This window comes from Schistocerca gregaria, unplaced genomic scaffold (genome assembly GCF_023897955.1).
Source record: "Schistocerca gregaria isolate iqSchGreg1 unplaced genomic scaffold, iqSchGreg1.2 ptg000317l, whole genome shotgun sequence".
NCBI classification, from domain to species: domain Eukaryota; kingdom Metazoa; phylum Arthropoda; class Insecta; order Orthoptera; family Acrididae; genus Schistocerca; species Schistocerca gregaria.
Window position 1 is genome coordinate 14,927,181 of NW_026061795.1, and position 7,777 is coordinate 14,934,957.

Consider the following 7,777-nt stretch of genomic DNA (forward strand, 5'->3'; position numbering starts at 1 on the left):
CTTCCACGAGGAATGAGTGTGTTGGAGTGGGACTCTACGACTGTAGTGTATGGACATTCAAGGTGAGAATGTGAGTCTCGCAGGAGGCGTGCGCGAGATAGTCCCTGCAGTCGAACCATACACTGTGCCCTCGGTGGCCTAGATGGATAGAGCGTCTGTCATTTTAGCAAGAGATCCCGGGTTCGAGTCCCGATCGCGGCACACATTTTCACTTGTCCACGTTGATATTTATCAACGCCCGTGAGCAACTGACGGTATTAATATAATTCTAATTTCTTTAAATTAAATAGTCCAATAAGACTTTGTCCGCTGTTCGCTGCTTCTCTCAAAATATAGTGAGTGCATCTATACTACAGAAAACTGCCAGTATTATCCTACTGATTTTAGTTTTTAGAACTCTGCTCAAAAATTATATTTAAATCGGTTATCACAGCACTATGCGGGCATTACGTATAATCCAGCGATGAAGAGTGAAAACTGCGGCAGGAGAACTCTCTTTTTCGTTTTAATTTCTCTGTTAACGGCTAAAAGCAGATAACGGCATACTACGTAGACACAGGCAGCAGATCAGGCACTTTCTATTTTTATCCCGAACTATGAATGATTTGTAAAATTTTAACTTTTTTCCTTGTATGATGTCGCAAGTCGACCAAATCGACCATTGTGCTTCACTCGTACTGCATATCGTAAAATACTTCCAGGCTTCCAGATGGTGCCATTCTGTGTTACAACTGACGTTCGACAACAGCGAGAAACTGCGTCCATTCTCGCGCACTGCTTGTATAACAGACACAGTATTGTCTCGGCAATGTTGGACCAATTCACTTGTTGCTCGTTTCTATCAGCAGTGTTATTAAAGTGGCATACATCACTTTTCCCATTTTTTCTGTAATAACGCAGTATTTAAGAGCTATGGAAATCTTACGAATAAAAATTACTCGTCTTTTTTAAAAAAGGTTTATTTGAAAACTAAAAATTTTACTACGACAACTGTGGCTAATTGGTATATCTGTTTTTACGTGGTTATCAGGAAAATATAAAAAGATACTTGTTATAACCGAGCAAACAAATACCTAAAGACATCGGTTATTCAGAACTAAAATACCCATGTCGTTTTAACTGATCGGTTTTTCTATCTCTAAACTGCAGTGTCGCCACAGAAAAGTGTGTCGTTCCATCAATGTACATAGCAACGTTGAGATATGTATGTGTTTATGCGCAATATCGGCAAATGGAAACACGAAGAGGTAATAAGCACCTGAGCGATAGAATTTATTTCACAGTCAGAAAAGTCGAGTGACAGACAAGACTGAATCACTGTAATAGAAATTATATGGAAAGCTGTGTAAAGGAAAATTTCCAGTTCTTTCGTGGATTCCAAAATTGAAGCAAATTCCGGGACATGAAGGTGACATAGTCTTATACGGATAGTATTCCATGACTAACGTAATTGGCCCACATACTGTACTGGTATACTGATAATATTACACTACTAAGGTAATTTACCTGAAATAATTTACAAACATGTTACTATAACATTCGCTACTACTCATTACGCTAATTGACCTTCAGCCATTAAGCGCAAGCGCAGATCTCAGTTATGATACGTGCGCCATCCAAAAATTTATCAAGGTGGTAACTCATCGCAACTACAAACGATCATTGTGTGCAAAATAAATAGAACACCTCATAAAAAGAACATGACGGGTTTGAATCATTCTCACCGCAAAGGATGAAAAAATCAGGCTTGCACATAAGACCACTTGATAACTAACCAGAAATTCAGATTAGTTGTAGCTTCGGTGACAATCGCCTTTTTTACATTTTCCCCGTAAACTAGATAATTATGAAACGTAACAACTACTCTAAAATATCTGCAGCAACGGACTTGCCGCGGAGGTTGCATCGGTTCACGTGAGATCACCGAAGTTAAGTGCGTTGTCGAGCGTTGAAGGCACTTGGATGGGTGATCATCCAGGCCGCCTCATGATGCCAATCGAGGAGCTACTCGACCCAATATTAGCGGCTGCGGTCAAAGAAAACCATCATAACGACCGGGAGAACAGTGTGCTGATCCCCGCCCCTCCTGTTCACATCCTCCACGGATGATGACACGGCGGTCGGATGGTCCCGTCCCAGTGCTTACAAAGCAAACTACTCTCCAGTGGATGGTCGTCCTACTGAGATGTTGATGCCTGGCATCAATAACAGATGGCAGCACAAGAGGTTGACTTACGCATACTGCCGAATTTTGCGATCTGTCGTAAGCCTGCGTAAGCACGTGGGGCCTTCCGTCTTAAGTGCAAGCATATCCATTGCGTTTTCTGCCACGCGACTTGAGTGGAATGTTTCATTATTTCTGAAATATTATAGAAATGTTTTTCGTTGTATATCCTCACCATCGGTACTGAATTTACTGTAAAATTACTTGCTCACTTTTCGGAACTTCCGTTCATAGTAAATCGATACTATTTGAAGCCGTGGTAGACACGAGTCTAGTGTGCTTCACCTTCAGCACCTTCTGTGTCAGTCTCGGTTCCTATGTCCCTGATTTCACAACGAACAGTTCGTTGTCTACTGAGTATACTGTCTGTTGCACGACACTATCCCTTCCAAGCTTCTAAATGTAGGTCGTCGGCAAAATATGACTGCAGTGGAACAAGGGCGTCTGCAGTAATTTCCCCAGGAGGTGGTGGTGGCATTGTTAGTGGTGTGTGTGTGTGTGTGTGTGTGTGTGTGTGTGTGTGTGTGTGTGTGTGTGTGGAGGCCATTACTATGAAATTCACACTGTCCAGACCGCCAAGGAAAATAAACCTTGAGATTTGGAAAGGGTGTTGATCTTATACCACTTATACTGCATATTTCGAAATTCCACCTCTAAGGGGGATACACAGGAAATGAAAGGATTTTTGAAACATGTAGCTATTAAGGTAATTTTGAAGCTAGGCAGACGAAAATTTGTATCTGGTTTCTAGGTCAGAAATAAAGAAATATGTGTTCCAGTATTATTGGGAATTTAACCTCTATGAGGTGAAATAGTAGGTGAACATTTTATTTTGAGATAAAAAATTATGGAAGAACTATGGAAGTATTTTTAAGGCTATATCTACGAATATTGGTATTTGACTTCAAGGTTACAAATAAGAAAATACGTATTTTCGTGTTTTTGGAAGTTCAACCCCTAAGGGGATGAAATAGAGTGAGCTGGTGCGTTTCTGGCGCCAGTTTCCGTCGATCGATGTTTCGATCTTTGAGTCGCGGTCCAGAGGACACTGCTCCCTAACCGACTGTAGTAGTTCTCTGTGCGGCCCAACATCGGGCTTACCGCGCTTACACTGGACACAGTTGCCAACAAATCGCCTGCCGTCGCCATATAGGTTGGGCCAAAACATGTGTTCCCGAACTCTGTTCAAGGTCTTGTAGAACCCCAAATGATCCCCTACCGCCGAATCGTGGAAATATCTGAGTGTCATGCTAACTCGTTCCTGTGGAATACAGACCTTCCCTTCACCACGGTTGTCTTCCCCTTTACACAAGACCCCCCGCCCACCCCACCACCCGAAGACCACGCCATCCGCCAACTGCTGCCGAATCGGTCCCCACCCGGGGTCCTCGGCCTGTTTGCCGGCTAAGTCGCAGAAGAAGCCGGGTGTCTCGGAGAGAAGGAAATTCACCCCCAGATCCGGCTCCACGTGGCCCTTGCCTTCCCCAGACTCTGCCGCGAACATACGGATAAGAGCGTCGCCAATTCATTGTCTCTGCCACTAATATGGCGAACCTGGAGACAAGTCTCGTCATCTTAACTTCGGTATGATTTTTAGCGATCTTATTAATCAAAGTTTAAGGGCTGGCACTGGCCAAGTAACTCACGGAGGCTCATTGGTTTCAGTCCAGTTGTATTGCTCACCTCTTCTCCAGATAAGGTTGTGTAGTTTATGTCTCAGAAAAGTGTCTGCCCTTGATGTGTGTTTTGTTAGAGATAATTGGCAGCGGTCGACGCTAGCATACTGCGAGCAGAGCACCACGGCGGCAGAGAGATATTTAAGGCCATGTCCTCTCCATTACATCCTGGGTTATGTTGTCACTTTTGCGTGATTCCATCTTTCCGGTGCTGAACTATAGCATCCAAAGTTCAATTGCATTGCCATGTTGAGTATATTTCTATGTCATTCTCTGCCTCGTGGATCTCTTGTATTGATTTGAATCCTTGGTCTGCTCGCGTCTATCGCCAATTCACACGAAATATTGAAGCAACCTTATTTTAAAGGTATTGTCATATAGTCATGTTCTAGTTGTAATCATTCTAAGAATATTGTTGATTAATCAACTGAGTAAGTAAATTTGAAGGTCCGTTTAGTCAAAATTAAAGGACCCCCTTAATTGTTTTAGTCATTTTTATACAGTTTTGTTTAGGAAAGTTGGCAAGCCGAACGTTAAATATCTGTATTCTTACGCTTAATCTGTTTCTCCCCTGATTGCAAGTAGTGAGAGTTCTGCTATGAATTTTATGGACATTTGTGCTATTTAAGTAAAGCTTTACCTAAGTATATATACCTAGTCATATTCAAATTTCAAGTTTTACGGGTCTCGTTCCACTTAACGAAATTTATTTATTATTTGTCCAACTGATCTGGCCTTGTAAGGCAGTCTCCTCTATTATTGTGATTGTGATTTTATAATGCTTTTGATTGTAATAAAATATGTAGCAACTACAACGGATTACTATTGTGATTTTGGTGTGTCACTACCATACCCCATTTCACAGAGGATGAAATGTTTCATGAAATATATGAAAACCTGTTTTTGATACATTCAACCATTAAGAGGGGTGGAATATAGGATATAATGTTTTATGAAAGTATTTCAGTGTGAAAGAATTTTTAAAGCGAAATCTATGAATATTGTGTTATTGAAAACTACGTGTTTCACTGTGTTTGGAACTACAACCTCCAAGAAGGTGCAATAGGGGCACAGGTTTCACTGACCCATAGCCTTCCAGCCCAACCTGCAAAGTATACGGACTTGAAATTTGATGAAGCTGTAAATCTTACGCTGAAAGCATCATTTAAGAAGAGATTGTTCGAAATTTCACTCCTATGGGGGTGAAACATGGGTTGAAAGTCTTTTTTTTTGAAATATGTCCCTATGTCCCTATTGAAGCTATAACTACAAAACTACGAAAATTGATATTTGGTGTCTCAGTCAGATACAAAAAAGAAACAGGTTTTTAGCATTTTCCGAAATTCTTCCATTGGGGGATAAAATAATTAGTGAAGGTTTTTTGAAAATAAATCATTATTAAAGAACTACTGAAGCATTTTTATAGCTACATCTATGAAAATAGGTATTTGACATCTCGGTTGGATGTAAAAAAATGTGTTTCGTTGCTTTTGGAAATTTAACTCACTAATAGAGTGAAATAGGGGATGTAATGTTTTATGAAATATTTCACTATGAAAGCATTTTTAGAATTAAATGGATGAAGATTTGAATTTGGCTCCTCGGTTCTAAATAGAAGAATACGTGTTTAATTGTTTTTGAAAACCCAACCCCTAAAGGGTGTGAGATGTTTCAGAAAATGGTTCATTATGAAAGCATTACTAAATATATCTGACAATTCGTATTCGGCTAATGTGTTACAATTTTTAAAAACTACGTGTTTTTCTGGTTTTGGAACTTCGAGTAGAAGGGGATGAAAATTTTAATGAAATATTTATTGCGTTATATTAAAATATTTTAAATCTGCATCTATGAAAACCAGTATTTCACTTCTCAATTAGATATAAAGAAATATGCGTTAGGGAATGAAAGACTCTACGGAGATATCACCACAAGAATACAAACGGCCTGATTAACAAAAACCTTGGACTCCAGCTGTCAGCATTGCTTTTTGGTCATTCAGTGAAAGACCATGCTTCAAAGGCGTTAAGTTTAGAAAGTTTAGAAAGTGTTGCAGTTTATAAAAGACATAAAAAAACGATTAAAGAAAAAAATTCTTCGCAGACCTTGAACGGTCTACGCAAGTATAGAAGCGGATGATAAGCTAGCTCTTTATGCAAATGAGTTGGTCAGTTTATGTTCCGAGACATGTCATGCAGCAGGAACGGAATCCTATAGTTGTTACGATTGGCTAAAGGGAAAGTTTTGCAGAATCACTCGAAATCATTTCTGCAAGTGGCTAAGAATCTCGTAATGAATAAAAATTCTGTACTGAGAATTCCAAGGTGGGAGATGCAAGATTCCTCCCCCCCCGCCTTCCCCCTCCTCACAATGCTATCCTTCTTTACCTACAGCAAAAAATAAATTAATTAATTAATAAATAAAACTAGAGAAATTTCTACTGTGAAACTATTTGCATACAAGAGAACGGCCCTTGAAATTTAACTCTTCAAAGTTTTAAGCCCTGCTCATTCCGGATATTGATTAGAAAGTGTTAATCCACATGTGAAACCTGAGTATATAATCCATGTGACATTTGATCAACGGTGTTCCATAAGGACAGGTTCTCGTTCAAAACGTTCGAAAATTCAATTTCTTTGTAGTTGCATTTTTTAAAGGTGTACTTGTCTAGACTCTTGGAACGGAAAGTTTTTTTTTTTAATCCGTGCTTTACAAAAGTTTCTACAGCCCATTGTTTGAAGCAGTGTCACGGCTGCCATGAGCCGCGCGGGGTACCCGCCATGTGTCCAACGCCTTGTCACGGTTCGCGCGGCTCCCCCTGTTGGAGGTTCGAGTCCTCCCTCGGGCATGGTTGTGTGTGTGTTGTCCTTAGCATAAGTTACTGTAAGTAGTGTGTAAACATAGGGACTGATGGTTCAAATGGTTCTGAGCACTTTGGGACTTAACATCTGAGGTTATCAGTTTCCTAGAACTTAGAACGACTTAAACCTAACTAACCTAAGGACATCACACACATCCATGCTCGAGGCAGGATTTGAACCTGCGACCGTAGCGGTCGCGTGGCTCCCGACTGAAGCGCCTACAACCGCTCGGCCACATCGGCCGGTCTATCATGTATTCTAGAAGAGTTGCACGGTCGTCAGTGGCGCCTGTTCTTTCGAGAGCAGTTACTATCTTCATATCTATGGTTAAACGTTACCCAGCCATTGACCTTCGTCTGTGCGAATGCGCACAGGTTGCCGGAACTCTTACGGGAATCGTCACCTTAGTGTGAGCCAGTAATGTATGGATGGACAAATACCTATTAAGTACATTACGTATGCGGATTGTGGACGGTTTGGGATGTGAGTCTCACGGGAAGCGTGCGAGGGATAAATTCATGCAGTCATGCTGTTCATGTGTGCCCTCGATGGCTCAGATGGATTGAGCGTCTGCCTTGTAAGCAGGAGATTCTGGGTTCGAGTCCCAGTAGGGGCACACTTTTCAGCTGTCCCCATCGAAGTATATCAACAACACCTGTCGGCAGCTGAGGGTTTCAATTAATTATCAGTTGTGAAGGTGATTCGATGAACCCTTTGCCAGGCACTTAAATGTGTTTTGCAGGGTATCCATATAGATGTAGATGATAACTCGTCCCGTGTCGCACGTGCTCAAAATGATTCATACTGCAGAATGCATGCAAACATACTCACCGAAAATACGGACGAATATCAAGTGCAGGCTGCCGAGTGCTGCATATCCAGCTTTGACAGATCGGCTTTTCCTGCCAAGAAGAACAGGAAGTTGCTGTCTAGGAACAATCAGAGGTAGAGGAAGGGTTGATAAATACTCCTTGACTTGCAGACTAAACGTAAATAACGAAAATACATTTTTGGTA

At 41.1% G+C, this 7,777-nt stretch overlaps 1 non-coding gene across 1 annotated transcript; it reads left to right on the forward strand.

Moving 5' to 3' along the window:
* Window positions 1-7,302: 7,302 nt before the first annotated feature.
* Trnat-ugu (transfer RNA threonine (anticodon UGU)) lies at window positions 7,303-7,377 on the forward strand. Its single transcript has one exon. It is a non-coding gene; the product is annotated as a tRNA-Thr (tRNA).
* The last annotated feature ends 400 nt before the right edge of the window (window positions 7,378-7,777 follow it).